Raw genomic sequence first — 19,585 nt, 5'->3', positions numbered from 1 at the left:
TTCTTGAAAAACCAAGTGTGGCTCCCTTGTAGTGTGGAATGTCAATTTTCCTGCTTCTCTGTTTGTAGTTCCAGAGGTACTCACACATTAGCACTGTACTCATTACAGTTGCACATGGGAACAGAAATATTTTGCAACGTTAAACAATCCATATTACTTTTGAACTTGCAGATGTGTGGGTCTAGAAGTTTGATATTGGTTCTGCACATTATTTCACACTAGCTGGTTCTCATTACATTAAGAAATAGTTAAAATGGCAATTTAAGTGATAGTTGTTTATGAAATTAAAATAGGTTCTGCAATAATAATTCATTAAATGAGATCTCATTACGATGTTTGAACAGGATAAGTAAATTTCATGGTTTATTTTCAACTCTGTCTTTGCAGAGTGAAGCTTTTTCAAATTGATAAAAAAAAAAAAAAACAAAAAAAAAAACTACCAAAGAGCTATACTGACTCAAGAAAGATGGTCTCTGGCTTGCCAGGTCTCTGTAGACAGGTCTGACGTTATTCTGATGTTCCTCCCTCTATAAGTAAGGAATCTCTTCCCCCTCACCGCTTTCAAGATTGTTCAACATCATTAGCCATCAGGGAAATTCAAAACAAAACCATATTGAGACACCACTTTACACCAGTTAGAATGGCAAAAATTGAAAAGGCAAGAAACAACAAATGTTGGAGAGGATGTGGAGAGAGGGGATCCCCTTTTACACTGTTGGTGGGAATGCAAGTTGGTACAGCCACTTTGGAAAACAGTGTGGAGGTCCCTTAAAAAGTTAAAAATTGAGCTACCCTATGATCCAGCAATTGCACTACTGGGTATTTACCCCAAAGATACAGACGTAGTGAAGAGAAGGGCCATATGCACCCCAATGTTCATAGCAGCATTGTCCACAATAGCTAAATTGTAGAAGGAGCCAAGATGCCCTTCAACAGATGACTGGATTAAGAAGATGTGGTCCATCAAAAACCAGGGATGTACTGTATGGTGACTAACATAATATAATAAAAAAACATTAAAAAAAAAAAAGAAGATGTGGTCCATATATACAATGGAATATTACTCAGTCATCAGAAAGAACAATTACCCAACATTTGCAGCAACATGGATGGGACTGGAGGGGATTATGCTAAGTGAAATAAGCAGAGAAAGACAATTATCATATGGTTTCACTCATTGGTGGAGCATAAGGAATAGCATGGAGATTGTTAGGAGAAGGAAGGGAAAAATGAAGGGGGGTAAATGGGGAGATGAACCATGAGAGACTATGGACTCCGGGAAACAAACTGAGGGTTTTAGAGGGGAGGGGGGGTGGGGGAATGGGATAGCCCGGTGATGGGTATTAAGGAGGGCACGTATTGCATGGAGCACTGGGTGTTATATGCAAACAATGAATCATGGAACACTACATCAAAAACCAATGATGTACTGTATGGTGACTAACATAATATAAATAAGTAAATAAATAAATGTCTCATTTGGTACCATTATTTTGTTTGTTTGTTTTTGTTTTTAAAGATTTTATTTATTCATTTGAGACAGAGAGATAGAGAGAGTAAGCACAAGCAGGGGGAGAGGCCGCTGAGCAGGGAGCCTGACTCCGGGCTCGATCCCAGGACCTGGAGGTCATGACCTGAGCCCAAAGCAGATGCTTAACTATCTGAGCCACCCACGTGCCACTGGTATCATTGTTAATAGAACACCAACTATGTGAAAATCTTGCTTATAACAACACAATTTGTGATTTTACTAAAAAGAAAAAAAATATATTTTTTTGAAATAAATATGTAATAATTTCTGACTCAGGTCATAATTTTATTATCCATCTTAACATTGCCAGCTCGGTTGGATGCCCAGGCATGAACAAGGATAATTAAATTTAGCCATATTTGATATTTTGCCAATTTTCAGTCATATAAAAAACACAACTTTATACATGCTTCCTATTTTTGCAGTTATGAAGATATTTTTGTTAAAGTAGGAAGATAACTTGGTTTGTAACTTTTAACTATCTCTGCATATTGACTGTGGCTCTCCCACAAGCTGTCCTGGCCTTCACACTTTTTTTTTTTCTTAAGATTTTATTGATTTGTCAGAGAGAGAGAGAGAGAGCACAAGCAAGGGGAGCAGCAGGCAGAGGGAGAAGCAGACTCCCGCTGAGCAGGGAGCCCGACGTGGGACTGGATCCCAGGATCCCTGGATCATGACCTGAGCTGAAGGCAGACACTTAACCAACTGAGCCACCCGGGCACCCCTGGCCTTCAGACTTATGGGAGGAAACGAGCTTCCCTGGCAAGGCTCACATGAAATAATGGATGTAGATAGGCTACAAAGTACCAAATAAATTTAGATATCATTTCAGAGATAGTTCTGGTTTAAGAGTGTGCTGTTATACAGAACAGAAAAGAAAGCATGTTATCATAGACATCTTTGGTTTCATCAAGATTCATTTAGATTCCATATAACAGTAGGTCTGTCTTGGTGGTATAGGTTATGGAAATATAAGAATAAACTCCCAAAGGAGGTCTGTTAATCATTTAAATGAAAGGCTACCTGTCTTTGGTCATTTAAGTATAGATAAAATTATAAGCAAAATCTGAAGCCAGAGTTCCCTTTTGCTTTATAACTATTAGGGATTTCCCCGGGATACTAAAAGTCCTCTCTATTCTTGTGTATATTGTTATTTAGCATTAGTTTTCACCTCATTGCCCAAAGCTACAAGTCATCCTCCTCCTCCGAACAGCTGATCAACCACTAAATCCTATAAATTTCCCACACTACACACGTCTAAAATCTGTTTTATTCACCCTGTTATCATTCTATACCACGCATCCATCATTTCTTCTCTGCAACAGCCCCTCTGCCTCCAGCCTCACCATCCCCTCTGAGCATTCGCCCCAGCTCTTAACCCTCCATGACTCCTCATCACACTCAGGATGCAGCCCAACCTTCTCAACATGACGAGACAGCCCCTGACTGCCTTTCCACCTCATCTCTCACTTCTCTTTATTTCTCTGAGGTCTTCTTTGAAAAGCCATGCCCTCTCTCATCCCTCACCTTGACAATTGCTATTCCCTTCTGGAAGAAGCTTAAGGAAGCTGGTTGATTACCTTTGCCTGCAGAGAGCATTAGAAGGGGTGTGTGTGTGTATGTGTGCGTGTGTGTGTGTATGACAATTTACATTATTCTTACCCTTGCCTTCTTTGTAGAGAATACTCTGGATTTTCTTCATCCTGAAACCTTTTTCAGGTATTGCTAGGATTTCTTACCCTCCATTTCCTATGCTGCTTGTTACATGGGTACTAGGTAGCTAAAATAACAAGAGAGCCAGCAATATACTCTATTTTATTTTCCTTTCTTTGTCTTTCCTTCCCTCCTTCTGTTTGTGTTTGCTGCTAGCTGGCTATTCACCACTTCCATCAGCCTGCTATCTCCTTGTCATTCATCTTCCTCCACCACCTGCCCAGCCTGGTCCTCAATGCCACATTCCCATGGTTGAACTGGGAAAATACAAATTACTTGATTTATCGTATAACCATCCCTGCTGCATACTGCTTTGCTAACTTTGTTAGTCTTCCAGTCCAGACATACTGAATGCTCCCTGCTTACAAGGGCAGTCAGTTACAGAGTGCTGATGCCACAAATTACAACCCCACATGGCCCATGGCCTCTGCTCACCATGCCCCCTTCTCGACCAGCCCACACTCCACCCTCCCTCCACCCCTTGTCCACTTCTGTCTTCTTTTCCTAAACTTCCACCACCTCAAAGCATTTGTGCATAGTAGGTAGACAAAGAAAAGTGCTTCCAAACAAATCTAGATCTATTTCTCTTAGCCCGTATTTGAACGTAATTGAATCTCCTCAATTAGAGCTTCCATTTGCCCTCAAGGAGTTTTACAAAGTGCATTTGTTTATATTGTTTATGTTGTTTATGTTAGAGGTGTTTGCTTTGTTATCCATCTGTTCCTCCTGTCTTCCCCAACTCATGAAAATAACCTCCTTCCCCTTTCCTCACCTCCTCCCACCCCACCCCCAGTCGTAGACTCAATGGTATACATCCTCAGCTCTTTCAAGGGTGGGAATTAAGTACAGCTCGAAGACTAATCCTTGACCTTCAACAGACACCAGAACCTTCCACTCTCCTAACTGGCCCTGTAGAAATTGCTCCCAAAATTCTGACTAGTTTAAGACAATTTTAGCTACTACATTTTTTATTTTATTGCATAGTAAGAGTATTTCACAATAAACTATATTTACTATCACTGTCCTTCCAGAAAGGAAAGTCATTGTAACACAGGGAAAAGGGGCACATAATCACTTGAAATCTCCCAGCAGTTCTTCAAATGAAGTCAGTATAGCTTTAGAAACAACATGACACCTTGTCTTTATTTCTCTTTGCCAAGACCAACACTTGGGAAGAAGTTCTGGCGGAACTGTCTAGTCCCCTAAACAATTCTGTTATTCTTTCATTCATTCATTCATTCATGTATTCAATTCATTCATTCTTTCACTCACAAACATTTGTTAAATCTAGTTTGTCCTCTGTGATGCAAAGTCAACTTCTTGAGCTCATAATTCATTCAGCAAATGTTTCTGAGCACCTATTATGCTACATTCTGGAAATTGGGACAAAAAGCAATCTTTATTCTCAGAGCATTTGTAATCCAATTAGAAAAAAACAAAAACAACAATTAGAGTGAAAGGATCTCAATTTAGGGACCACGTGTTATGGCTACACTTCATAGGTCTTTGAAACACTTTAATTTTGTGTATGTGTACAGATTTGACATTTGCGGATTGGTCTTTGTCTAGCTCCCCATGAGACTGAGCTCCGTGAGAACTGGGACCAGGTCCATTTTCGCTTGCTACTATCTCTGCAGCACTTACTGGGCATTGTTGAATGAACTAATAAATGTTAGTGTGATAAATCTCACATTACCTTTACGATCAAGTCCAAATTCCTTACCACATCACCTTAATTCTTCCACAATCTACTATTTGAGCAAAGCCCCACAACTCCCTTCCCATTTTATAATCTAGCCCACCTGGGTAGCTCTCCGTTTCCTAAACAGGCCTGAGGATAAATTTGGCTCACACTGCTTTCCTCCCTTGGGACATTTCCCATCTCAGATCCTTCCACCTCTCCCTTCATTGTTTATTGACTTCTTTCCCATCCTTCTTTATGTTTTTCAAAGATTTTATTTATTTATTTGAGACAGAGAGAGAGACAGAGACAGAGAGAGAGCATGAGCAAGGGGAGGGGCAGAGGGAGAAGCAGACTCCCCACTGAACTGGGAGCCTGATGTGGGGCTCAACCCCAGGACTTTGGGATCATGACCTGAGCCGAAGGCAGATGTTTAACCAACTGAGCCACCCAGGCATCCCCCATCCTTCTTTCTTTCCTTGGGGGGGGGCACTTTATTATTTTTTTATTTAAATTCAATTAATTAACATATAATGTATTATTGGTCAGAGGTAGAGGTCAGTGATTCATCAGTTGCAAATAACACCCAGTGCTCCTTACATCATGTGCCCTCCTTAATGTCCAGCACCCAGTCACCCCATCCCCCCACCCACTCCCCTTCAACCCTCAGTTTCCCACCCTTCTTTAAAGTCTCAACTCAAATCCTATGTCTGTGAAGCATGTGTTTGAGCTCCTTGGGAAGGAGACTCTGAGAGGAAGGTGGGAGTGTGGGGAGATTATGAGGGGGTGTTGCTGAGATTAGCACCTGTGGAATGGAAGAAAAGGAAGCAGACTGGACAAAGAAGAACTTGGGCTGCAATGAAATCTCAACCAAGACCACATCTGACCCAAGGAGCTCTGAAGCTGAGGTGGCCTTTCGGGGTTGCCTGTCATTGTAGTGCATGGTAGTGCAGCCTTTTTTTTTGTTTTTAAGATGTATTTATTTATTTGAGAGAGAGAGAGCACAGGTGTGCACATGTGAACAGGGTTGGGGGGGCAGAGAGAGCAGGAGAGATCATCTCAAGCAGACTCCCTGCAGAGCGTGCAACCCCATGCAGGGCCCAATCCCAGGACCCTAAGATCATGACCTGAGCTGAAATCAAGAGTCGGTCACTTAACCGACTGAGCCACCCAGGCACCCCAAAGTGGGGTCTTTAAATTCCTGCATCAGCAGGTCACCTGATGCAGACTGCCTTTGGAAAGCGGTGAAGGGGTGTGGTCTTGCATGAGAAGACTAACAGCACTCTCAGCAGCTAGAGAAATAAATCCTTCCGTCCCTCAGGCGGGTGTGGGCACAGCACTCAGCATTCACTACACCAATATTCTGCAGCTCCAGCACCTGTCAAAAGCACCCAGAGGGCCCCAAATCCTAGAGTTCTTGATTTAGTAGATCTGGAGTAGGACCTCAGAATTCACATTCTAGAGGTTTCCAGGTGGTGCTGATGCCACTGAGCTGCAGACCACACTTTGAGGACCACTATACAACACACTGTGACCACAGAAAGCCTCAACCCATTCATTTCTGACCATTTACATTGCTCTCACCACTTCCTGCCTTGTGCTATTTAAATTGTGTGTGTCAGCTTTTTCTGAGTCTCATCCTCTTGAGAATGCAAAGCTCTCCAGGCCATGTTATGGTTTATGTTTATTATGGACTGAATATTTGTATCCCCTCAAAATTCATACATCAAAGCCTTAACCCCCAATGTAATAGTATTGCCTCCTGTGGGAGGTAATTAGGTTTAGATAAGGTCATGAGGGTGTGGCCCTCATAATAGGATCAGTGCCCTTATAAGAAGAGGAAGAGATACCTATGTCTATCTGTGGTGTCTGTCTGTCTTTTTCTCCACAAGCACACACCAAGGAAAGGCAATGTGAACACACAGACAGAAGACAGCTGTTGATAAGCGAGGGAGAGAGCCTCATCAAACACTGAACCAGCCAGCTACTTGACCTCGGACTACTCAGGCTCCAGAACTTCAAGAAATGAGTATCTGTTGCTTAAGCCATCCAGTCTATGGAATTTTGTCATAGCAGCCCAAGCCCACTAAGATAATATTCTTCTTGAAAGTACATGGAAAGTCACCAGTGGAGTTGGAGCAGAATGCGGACATGACCACATTTATATCTCTAAAAGAAATGGCTCTAGTGGGAAGAACTGACTTGGGTTGGAGGACAGAGGGTTTGTCAGAGAGGATCCAGGGACACTGATTGGGGGATTGTTTATAGTAGTCTGGGGAGATCCACAGACTACTGAAGGTGGAGAAAAACAGACTGAAAGGTGTATTTAGGAGGCAGTAGTGCCCAGCCCTCCAGATGGACTAGATGTGGGAGATGAGCAAGAGGGAGAGGTCAAGAAGGACGCTGCAGTGGCTGGCATATGCACCTGGAGGTACTGAGAAGAATTTCCCGCACACTGGGAGAGAATCAGCTTGTAGGACACAGGGTCTCAGAGACGGCGCTTTGACAAATTTGGGGCTTTGTTTATTCCCAAAAGTATAAAGTTAAACATGCTTTTAAAAAATTAACTCATTAACTTACTTCATTTTTCTTCTTCTTCCCCATAAACCAGATTTTTCCACATAATATTCCCAGTGTAAGGAGATGTATGTGATTTGGCTTTTGTCTTCAGGAATGCTTCTTTGAATATTTGACCACCAAAAACCAGTTTAAAGCCTCGTACGAGAACATCGTGTTCTGAACTGGCTGTACCCAAAAAAAGTGACAAAGAACATCACATGGGCTGGCGTTATTGCCAGAAAACATCAGCAGCTTACCAAATTTGTTCTCCCATCTCAGATACAAGCTCTGGCCAGTCTAGTGACAAGAGGAAAAGGAGAACAATAGGAAGGATGACATAAAGCAGAATATGATCAGTGTAGATACTGGGATTCAGTTCATGCAAACCTCCCACCATGAAGCAGAGGTGTTTAGAATAATGATACATTTGGGAGCATTTTGGTTTATCAAAAGGAATGTTTTTTTCCCAATTAAATCACTTTTTATTATTTTTCCCCTTTAAATCAGTACATATTACTATTATTTTTTGTAGCGTATATCTTTAAATGGTTTTAATATTCAATATTTTAATATTTAACATTTTGTGGAATATATATTTTTTTTAAATATTTTATTTATTTATTTGACAGAAAGAGAGAGAGAGCACACAAGCAGGGGAAGTGGCAGGCAGAGGGAGACAAGAAGCAGGCTTCCTGCTAAACAAGGAGCCGGAGGCGGGGCTTGATCCCAGGACCCTGGGATCCTGACCTGAGCCACCCAGGTGCCCCTTGTGGAATATATTTTAACAAGACAAGGTGGGAGAAAATAAATGTGCTTTCACTATTCATTTCAAAAACATAGTTAACATTCTGCACTACTTTTAAAATCTAGGCTTTTATCCCTCTTCCTGGTATTTTCCTTCATTGAGATACAGTTGACATATAACATTGTTTAAATTCAATGTGTACAATTGCATTAATTTGAAATAGGTTTATAACATGTTCTATATTGCAGTATGATCACCACCCTAGTGTTGCCCAACACCCCCATCAAGTCACATGATTACCACTTCTTTTTTGTGGTGAGAACATTTAAGATCTAGTCTCTTGGCAACTTTGAGGTATATAATACAGTATTGTTGACAATAACCACAATGCTGCACATTTGATCCCAGAACTTATTCATCTTTTAACCCTAAGCTCTAACCTTTAACATTTAGGAGTTTCTTTCTCATCCTGCTATGAGCAAAAATATAGCTTTTCTCTTCTTTTTTTTTTTATGATACCAAATAAAATTAGGTTTTAAAATTTCAAAAAATCAGGAGCCTTATAAGGCTACAAGCAAGGGAGATTTTTTGGAACCTATTATTTGAAATAGTTTAAGGTACAACAAGCATTCCTTAAGCATTCGTAACTGGGCTGAGATCAAATGGATTCATTAACGTTTTTTTTTTCCCTCTAAAAAGGCTCCATTTCCTTAGCAACACACGTTTTTTTGTGTCTGGTTAGGCACGATGCCCACCTCCCCCACCATTGCCACAAAACATCACAGGTGACGACAAATGCTATTCACACTTTTTTTTTTTAACTAAGAAGAAATTCAACTGGAATTCTCCAGTTGCAGTTCCAGTCTATTCGTTTATAAATAATGTCCTTCTGAGGATGTACAAGACAATAAATAATAGTTTATCCTCTATCACAAAGCCAACGTGGTTACGAGTGTCGCAGACACTCTAGGACACAAAAGTTTCAAGCTCCAAGTTTAAATTGCCAAACCCACAGGTCCCAACCAAGCATATGCCACGGGTAAGCAAAAGGCCACACACCATGGAGAAGCTGCTAGCAGGTTGGCTTTAGGTCCTCACTTCCCACACATGTCCAGAGCTCGGGTTGTTTAGCCAACCTTTCTGAAGCACCCACTACATACCAGCTGTTGTTTGGGTGCTTTGATACTATCGTAAGCGTTCTGCTGTTGTTTTTGTTTTGTTCTGTTTAAAGATGCTATTAAGTCATCTCTACACCCAACACGGGACCCAAACTAACAACCCGGAGATCAAGAGTCACGTGCTTCACTGACTGAGCCAGCCAGGCACCCCACTATTGTTTTTTTAAAGCTACCACAAGGCAAAAGCTCCTCCTTGTTTTATGCAGCTGGTTTTACCTTTGTTTTTACTTCACCCAGGAATCCCCATCACAGAATTCCAGAGTGGAAGGTTCCTTGAAGACTGTGAAATGAGGGGCGCCTGGGTGGCTGAGTCGGTTGAGTGCCCAGCTCTTGGTTTCAGCTCAGGTCATGATCTCAGGGTCCTGGGATCAAGCCGGATGTCCGCGTGGGCTCTGTGCTCAGGGGGGCGCCTGCTTCAGATTCTCTCTCTCCCTTTGCCCCTACCCCCACTCACGTGTGGGCTCTTTTTCTCAAATAAATAATCTTCAAAAAAAAAAGATTGTGAAATGAGGGGGTCTACAACAGGTCTATGGGAAGGGACGCGCATACATTTTTTCTGTCTTGCCTTCCTCCCAAATGGTTTAATGTCATTCCAGAAAAGTAAAGAAATAGAGCCTAAAGCAGAAGCAGCATCCGTCAATGTCTCAGGAACAGGGCCACAAGATGGACACACTAGTGACTTCCAGGAGCAACTGTCCTAATCCAAAGCCCACCTCTAGGCAGAATTTTCCTGACAACGCTCCTCTCCTTTCTCCTATAGGAGAGCTCAAATCACTGAAGCCCTGTTTTACAGATAATGCAACCATAGCTCCTAACGGGCCCGAGGCTTGGGGGAGTGAGAATGGGGATTTGGAAAGGTGTCTGAAACCAGGCCTCATATTAGCCCTATTCGCTCACTCTTCTTGGGGAGGACTTGGGAAAGTGCATTTTTTGCAATTTCCCCGGAGTACTTCTAACGCAACAAGCCCGGTACTCGCTCTGAGGCCATCAGATGGAGGAGCGTGAGGTGAGAGGAGGCTGGAGAGATTAGTTAATATGTAAGGTTCCTGACCTTCAGACTCTATTTTTTAATTTTTCAGGGGCACATGAGGTCAGAACCATCCCCAAACAAGTCCATAGGAAAAGTCAGAATTATTAACTCAGAGAGGGGCTCTGGATCACCAAACCACAAGGAGAAAAATAACATGGTAATTAGAAGCAGTTACGAGGTCACTGTGGATTATGGGCAGGGGTGGGGAGTGGAAGCAAGTTACTCTGAAAACTGATTTCATTAACAGTCTCTTTTTGCAGACCGGAGTCATTTGCCACCAAGATTGGACCAACTGCATACGCCAGGGAATATTTCAGCAACGGACAACCAGGAATGCTCTAAGGCTGAGGCCGATAAAGACCTGCTTGATTTCGTTCATCTCCCCTGACAACCATTTCTGAATCCTACAGATGAATTTCCCCAATACTGAGCTACCTTGGTTGTTCTCAGATTCGTTTTAGGATAAAAACCACTGAAAAGCTGCAGATTCACTGTGCGTAGGAATATAATAAATTGGTACAGCCTTTTTTTTTTGAAAGCTGTCAATCAGTATCCATCACAATTTAAAATAATTATATGCTTTGATACAGGATTTAGACTCCTAGGAATTTATCCTACAGAAATATCTGCATAAATTGGCAAAGATGCACATAAGTACAAATAGGTTTACTGAAACATTTTTAAACAATGAAAACAGAAAATAAACCAAATATTCATCAATAGTGGAATGCTTAAATAAATTAATTCAGCTATTTTTTTAAGATTTTATTTATTTATTAGAGAGAGAGAGAGCGCGCACACAAGCAGGGGGGAGGAGCAGAGGGAGAAGGAGAAGCAGACTCCCTGCTGAGCAGGGAGCCAGACGCAGGACTTGAGCCTGAGACCACAACCTGAGATTAGGACCTGAGTTGAAGGCAGACGCTTAACCCATGTGCCCCTAATTCAGCTATTTTTTTAAGATTTTATTTATTTATTAGAGAGAGAGAGAGCGCGCACACAAGCAGGGGGGAGGAGCAGAGGGAGAAGGAGAAGCAGACTCCCTGCTGAGCAGGGAGCCAGACGCAGGACTTGATCCTGAGACCACAACCTGAGATTAGGACCTGAGTTGAAGGCAGACGCTTAACCCATGTGCCCCTAATTCAGCTATTTTAAAAAGAGCTAGACCTATATAGTACTTTCCTGAGGTGTACAAAATAGATTAAATGAATAGTGTTTATAGCATGATTCCATTTTGTTATATAAAAACCAAATGCAAGTTGTATATACTGTGCCTGATTTCTGTGTATATGTGTATATATTTATAAATTGTCTATGTTCAATATATATCAATATATGCATGTGTACTATATGTTTGCAAATGCAAAGGAAAAAAAATCTGGGAAGATACAGTAACTGTTGAGAGTAGTTACCTGCTGGCCCAGGTTCAGGAGATCAGAATTCACAAAATGAAGGGCTTCTAAGGATACTTTGTGTATTTTCTAGAGTTTCTAGGTTTGCCCTATGCATTTCACGGTTCTTATAATCTAAAAATATAGCAAAGAGTTTTCTAATGAAACTTGATGGCTAGTTATTAATAACATAATTGTTAATAAAGGCAGTAGAAATTCAGAAAATCATCAGGGTAAAAAGATGAGAGATGATTCCAAAGCCTCTCCTCCCTCCTACAGGTCACATTCATCATCTCCATCTCCTCTAAAAGCTAGAGACTGGGGCGCCTGGCTGGCTCAGTCAGTGGAGTGTGTGATTCTTCATCTCAGAGTTGTAAATTTGAGCCCCCTGTTGGGTGTAGAGATTACTTTAAACAAATTTTTTTAATTAAAAAAATTTTTTTAATTAAAAAAATACAAAGCTAGAGATTGAGATGGACACTTTAGAACAATTTTTCTCCATGGAAAAGAGTTTTGCACCCCCCTTTTCTGTCCCCTCTCCCCAGCCTTCCCAAATCCAGAGTACCCCCAAAGAAGAAGTTCTCCAACTCTAGAGATCATTTGTACAAAACCAACAAAAGCCAAACACAGTCTGGCCACTAGAGGGGGCACATTACACATAAAACCAGTGTAAGTGGCCGCCTCACCAAAAAACACTCCCACAGAGGGAGGTGGGAGGGTTGGCTCCAAAAGGGGTTGTCCAATGCTAACAGCCCACAAGCAATAATCAATGTGATTCAGCCCTTGGCTTGCCTAATATGTCCTGAAGCAAAAGGTTTTGCTAATAAATAAAAAATTACAAATGTGAACGTGGTTCCCATATTAGTGAGATTTTCTTCCCTCCCCGCAGAACTGAGGATTTACCAATATTCTGGAACAGAGGCAAACGTTGAGTTGGAAGCTGCCCCGAAACTGCGTCCAGTTTTTAGCGCAGCAGCGGAGTAAGGAGAGAGTGAGGAACTTGAGCCTAGTTTCACAAGGACCAGAGGATTTCATGTTATCAAGGAAGCCCTCTCCTGCTTTTTCACAGGGCTATTTAACAAGCCTGGTGCAGGACACTTTTCCTTTCATTCTTCACACATGATCTCAGTGGTCTTTATCAGCTGTATTCTTTTCATGGTCTTGAACCTGGTACAAATGAGCTGATAAGGCACCTTTTGATCATTATTTCCAGAGGATCAGTGTTTCCCATAGACTCGGCCTCCTCCCACCCCACCCCACCCCCAAATCCACTTCTTTATGGACACATAATCACTTTATAAAAAGAAGTGGCATGTTCTGGGGGCTGAGGGGGGGAAGGATATGATGAAAACATGCCTTTTGAAAATGTGTAGCCTTAACCTTGGCTAGCTCATTACCATATGGAGAATGACGACTGCATCAATGTTCAAAGTTTGGAACGGACATAAAACACGTCAAAGATTTACATGCAGATAACCCCATTTGGACTCTTTTAAACCTTCCTGCCTTGAATTCTACCTTTTCTAGAAGTACTTCCACTTAATTTTCAAAATCTGAAAGGCAACTAGGTTTAGTAACTTCCCAAAGTCACAATACTAGCAAGTGGTAGGACAAGAATTTAAACCTAGACAGTCTGGCTCCAGAGTCCGTGTTCTTAACCAGGAAACCATTCCACCTTCTTGCTCCTGGCCTTTTTTTCTCCCTGAGGCTATCGCCTGCCCCAGTATTCTCTCTTCACTCCACTGCTCCCCACCCCACACTCACAATAAAACCGCGGGTTTAATGGTCTGGTGGCGAGAACGTAAGTCTCTAAACTGGTATGAGGGCTGGTTCTGCCTCATGCAGCTGTGTCGCCCGGGCACCTTGCAGATACTGCGAGTCCTAGTTTCCCAAGTGCACACTGGAAATATTAACCAAAAATAATAGGTTCCTCCCAAGATTGCCCGCAGATTAAATTAGTCCATGTACAGAGAGCACCGAACACAGTGCCTGACGAAGGGGTGCCTGAAATTGTTGGCTGGAAAACAAACCGGCCAAGAAAACAGGCAGAACAATCACAATTTAGGGCAAAATGAAGACAAAATCCACCAGGAGAAAGTGCCCTGTTTCATGAAAGTGAAACTTTGATCTTTCGCACTGGCTTTGCAATACGACCACCCCTGGAGAAGGTGGACACGGGTGATATGCAGGGTCCCACCACCCCGTCGCCTTGAGCAGAGGCTGCACTAGTGGGGGGGATCTCACACTACAAGCACCTGAACTCGGGAGCCCTCTTGGGAGTCCTAGATCAAAGTGATTCCAAGGACAGGTCTGTTTGGGGTAGCCCCACAGAGAGTTACCTTTCAGAAGACCTGCGTCCGTAGCACCTCTGCATTGCACAGATCTCCCAAAATGAACACGAGGGCCCGTCACAGTTAATTTGACTTCCTCTTGTGGTCATTGAACCTCAATTCTTCTTGACTGTTATCAAAAGAGATGGAGAAGGGCTGGTCCTTATTCCTAAAACAAATTCAGACACTCTCAGACCTTGCTTTTCTCCTGGAGCAGCAGCTCCCACACTTTTGCTCTCAGGACCCCTTCGACATGCCCACAAATTACTGAAGACCCCAAAGAGGAGTTTTCATCATGTGGCTTCTATCTAGAGACATTTAGCATATTACAAATTAAGACTGGGACATTTTTAAAACATAAAAGCATACAAGCTTCTATTTCATGCACTCTCTGGAAAATCCCATCATACACTCGTGAAATAATGAAAATTAAAAAAGCAAATAACATCTTGATACTCATCTTAATGAGAATAGTTTTGACTCAACCCCCGGCAAGGGAGTTGGAGATCTCGAGGGGTCCACAGACTGTATTTGGAGAACTGCCCACTACAGTAATGCCTATGAGTGCTGTCTGCCAAACCCTCAACTAGTCTCCTCTGGGCATCGTGTTGATGTTTAAATCTAATAACTTATGAAGTGAGTATCTAGATCCTGGACCAATAATGTCACAGGGATGAAATGAGAAAGAAGAATTGCAATGGCTAAGCAGAATTTCCTAAACCATTATTTAAAACTGAAATGTAAATTGTTTTCTACAGCATCAAAAACACCACAAAAAATGTTAACAGGCTGATCAACATATTGTGGGCCAACACACTGCCTTCCCTTTTCTGTTTTCTTTTATTATTATTTTATTTATTTATTTATTTATTTTTGAGAGAGAGAGAGAAAGGCATGAAGCTCGAGGCCATGGGGGACAGGGATTTGCACAGGGGGAAAGAGAATCCCAAGCAGACTCTGTCCAGCACGGAACCCGATGCCAGGCTCAATCCCACCACCCTGAGATCACAATCCAAGCTGAAATCAAGAGACGCTTAACCAACTGAGCCACACAGGCGCCCCTCCTTTTTAAATATTGTCAAGAATAATTATGGAATTATATGATATCCAAGAATGGTATTTTCATTAGTATTAAACCTAGCAGAGGTTCCTTGTGAGGTGGATTCAAGAGAAAAAGCTTAAGAATCATACAATTTGTGTCGCAATAACCAGATCCCCCTTAATGAGAACTTTATGGGACAGATGGACCACATAATTTCAGGGTATTTTCAAATTCAAGTATTAACAGAGATTTGGGGATCAATCGTGTCAGCTTTTTTTTTTTTTCAATGTTTGAGATACAGATCAATTTTATGCTTCTATATTCGGCCTCTTCGTTCTTTCTTACTGCTGGCCCGTTATGCTCTCTGTCCTACAGCGGTAACCCCTGGCTGACCAGAACCCTCTGGTAGTAGCTTCTTGCTCCTCCACTTTTATAATCATATTGATAATAGGAACAAGTACCTAGTAAACACTCAAGTACATTGTGCTAAACTTTATTTCTGCATTATTCCATATCTTTCCACAACCCCAAGAGGCAGGTACTCTTAATATCTCCATTTTACCTGAGAGGGTATTACTTGCCTTTAAGTCACACGGTTAAGTACGTGGTGGGCTGTGGATATGTTCACAATCTTATTCCAGTGTTCTTCTCACATGATGCTAAACTGCCGTTTAAAGACAGTCATTGAAGAGATTAAAGGGACATCCTTCCATGTCACTTAAAAATAAATAAATACAATTTTATTTGGAGTGTCTGGAGCAGAGAAAAATTGTGGCCTTCAAAAAAGCAACCACAAAGGGCCTTTCCTTGTTAGCACCAAACTAAATGCAGGTGAACCCTTTATCAGTGCCACCTGACAAGGCACGGCTTATCTCCTTTCCCGATAGTCTGTTGGCTGGTTTCACTTTCCCCTAAGTGTTGATTCAGAGCTTTGAATATGACCCTGTTGAGGTGCCAAATTGACATGTTGGAAAAGAGTTTCTCTGATCAGTCTTCCATTTCCTCAGCAAAGAAAACAGGAGTCTGTCAAACACGGCCCAGACCGGGGAGCAGGAGAGCAATCCTATCTGACCTTCAATTATTCTGAAATGGGATCGCCTTCTTGCCTGAGAACTGTGACTAATTCCAAAGGCCCAACCAGGCTTCTCATCATGATGACTTTGGGGCGAATTACCATTTGGGGGCAGATTAGAATCTCAGCTGAAAAATTCCACCCCTTAATGCTAATCCCTGAACTTTCCAATCCTAAATAGGGCAAGTTGCTGAAAAGAGCGTTTCTCATTTTTTAGACTACCTGAATACGATCTGTAATGATTTTGCTTAATCAAAAAAATTAAACTCCTGCTCTCGTGGCCTAACTAAACACAAGAGTCAGAGGAAGGAAGAAGTTCTGGCCAGCTGCCAAGGCTCCATCTGAGGCTCTCGGAGTTAATAATCTCCATGGTGTTTTAAGCATTTGAAACAACAAAGGCCAGCTTTCACTAATAACACAACTGATTCCAGCAAATCTATAAATACAAGGCCTATTCTAGGGTAGTTTGTATTATAGAGAATAAAGCTTCAATAAATGAAATGAAAACCAAAGGCAAGACAGAGACATTTCTGCTACTCTCAGATAGGAATCTGCAAACTCAATAACAAGTGCTAAGGCTAATGGGAGCGGACTGTCAGGCGCACATTTCAGGTGGGATGGGGTGGGGATGGAGGAGAGGAGTCTCAGAAGGCATTCCTAGGTAATGTGTCCTTGGGCCCAAGCCACTGCCCCTTCTCACAGTTGGACATTTGATCAGTATTTTTCAGATAGAAATACACGAGATTTTGTGTTCCATGAAATGAATCAGATTTTCATAACTTAGGTTGAAAAGTGGCCCCCCCACAGGCCAAATCTGGCTACAGAAACAATTTATTAGGTCTTCGCTGTGTTTTCTTTCCATCTGAATTGGTCGGCAACATAACTCAAAAAAGACTTCACATGAAAACACAGGTATCCAGCTACCCTCGGAAACTGGACAATTGAGCCACTCTGGACTCATATTTCCCACAGAGCAGCCCCTTTAGAAAGGGCATCACTCACACTCAGCCTGCATCTTGCCTGTGGCCCTTGTTCCCACGACAGCCCTGCTCTGTACCTCTTGTTTTCCTCCAAATAGCCAACCCCCTTATCAGAAATACTGCCAATGGTATAGTTAGTATTTTTGGAAGGAAGGAGAGAGGAAGAAATGCATGCAAAATATCATGTAAAAAAAAAAATCCCATACCAGTCTCTTTAATTAACTTTCTGAAGTCTCAGAAAACACCACATTTCCATGTGTTTTTCAAAATACTCCTTTCACTGTCAACTATGGATTTTACCACATGCAACAATTCTCTGTAGCTTGAAAACATGATCTTGTCTGAAAAGGTGATTAGCAAGAGGACTAGAACTCTGAGATTCTCACGGATCACAGGCCGACTGCCTTATTTTATGTCAACAACCGATTTCTCAGTAAAGAAAATCTGGGGAAAATAGAATTTACCAATATACTAGGTTTGGAACCACTACTCCACCATACCCCAAATCAGTACTTCCTAAAATAAATGGCACCTTCCATTTCTTCAGTGTCATAATGATAGCAGACAGGCTTTGTCCAAAAAAAAAAAAAAAGAAAGAAAGAAAGAAAGAAAGAAAGAAAGCGGGAGGGAGAAGAGAGGAAGAAAAAAATGTCTAAACTAATGGAGATCTGTATTCCATTTTACACTGCAGGCTGAAGCACACAAAGTCTGCGGCATCCGTGTATTTGGTATTTTCCACAAAAGAAACATCACACTTGATCACCACCAACATCACTGTCTATCCCCTACCCCCCTCTTTTTTTTTTAAAGATTTTATTTATTTATTTGACAGAGAAACAGCCAGCGAGAGAGGGAACACAAGCAGGGGGAGTGGGAGAGGAAGAAGCAGGCTCACAGTGGAGGAGCCTGATGTGGGGCTCGAGCCCGGAATGCCGGGATCATACCCCAAGCCGAAGGCAGACGCTTAACGACTGAGCCACCCAGGCGCCCCATCCCCTACCCCTTCTAATCATGTTTACAAGGCTTTAAGGTATGTATGTATGTATGTGTGTATGCATGTATGTATTTAGAGTTTGGGAGGCACAGGGAGGAGAGAGGTAAGATGAATTGAGGGAGAGGGAGAAAATCTCAAGCTGACTCCACGTTGAGCGCGGAGCCTGATGTGGGGCTCAATCTCATGACCCTGAGATCATGACCTGAGCTGAAATCAAGAGTCGGATGCTTGACCGACTGAGCCACCCAGGTGCCTCTAATCATGTTTGCAAGGCTTTAAAAAAAGAAGATATGACTTGCTTCCCACTCAGCTCATCAAGTACAATCCTGAAAACCAATTAAGATTGTCCAGGCAGGAGGACCAAAGCCAATTTAAGAGCAAACCTCAAATTCCCTCCAACCTTCAATGAGGCAAGAAGTAAGAGTTAGAAGCACAGACCTAATATAACAGCTCCTTAAAAGCAGACAATCAAAACCCAGATTTTCAATACTGGTACTAGCACATCAACCAAGTCGTCTATACTGCTACAGTAAGCATGTCTGTAGCGCAGAGTAAGTGTCAGCAAGCAGACAGTGGAAGACAGTAGAATGTGGCAGTCATGTTGGGGCATATGCAATTCCAAGTGTGCTTTGTGATAATCAAGGGTAAACTTAGCGATGTATGAACCCTTCAGAAAAAAGAAATTAAAAATCTCATGAGGTACCAGCAGTGGTTTATTTGGTGGCTTCAAGAACTGCCACACCTTCCACCACATTAAGCTCTCTGAAAAGCTGAGGGCTCAGATAAAGATGTTACGAAGACGCTGCCCATGCCCTGTAAAAAAAATGAGCGATGAAGAAGTATACACCCCAATCAGATTTCGACTTTTTAAAAAATGTACTTATTGGGGGGGGGAGCAAGAGAGAGCAGGGGGAGGGGCAGAGGAAGAGGGAGACAAGCAGACTCCCTGTGGAGGGGAGCCCAACCCCAGGACCCTGAGATCATGACCTGAGCCAAAATCAAGAGTCGGACACTCAACTGACTGACCCACCCAGGCGCCCCCAGATTTTGACTTTTGAAGTGGTCTCCATTAAAAGCAAATGTCTTCCAGGACTTGTATCTTGGAGAATGAAGGAACCCCAAGGATGTAAGGCTGCAAAGGGCTGACTGGCTGTGATGCTGGCCATAGGTACCATTGGAGATTTAATGGAGCTCCCTGTGTCATAGAATAGTAATTATTCTTGTTAATGCTCTAGTTACAAAGCTCCTTAAGTTTAGAGTGCTCTGCCGCTCGCCCTGTTTTCCCGTATGTCCCCTGTTTTGCGTGCAGTTTTGCAGAAGGTGAGGTTTTTCCAGAGTGCAC

This window comes from Ursus maritimus, unplaced genomic scaffold, assembly GCF_017311325.1.
Source record: "Ursus maritimus isolate PB19 unplaced genomic scaffold, ASM1731132v1 scaffold_14, whole genome shotgun sequence".
NCBI classification, from domain to species: Eukaryota; Metazoa; Chordata; class Mammalia; order Carnivora; family Ursidae; genus Ursus; species Ursus maritimus.
The sequence above is the reverse complement of the archived record's forward strand: the minus strand, read 5'-3'. Positions refer to the sequence as shown.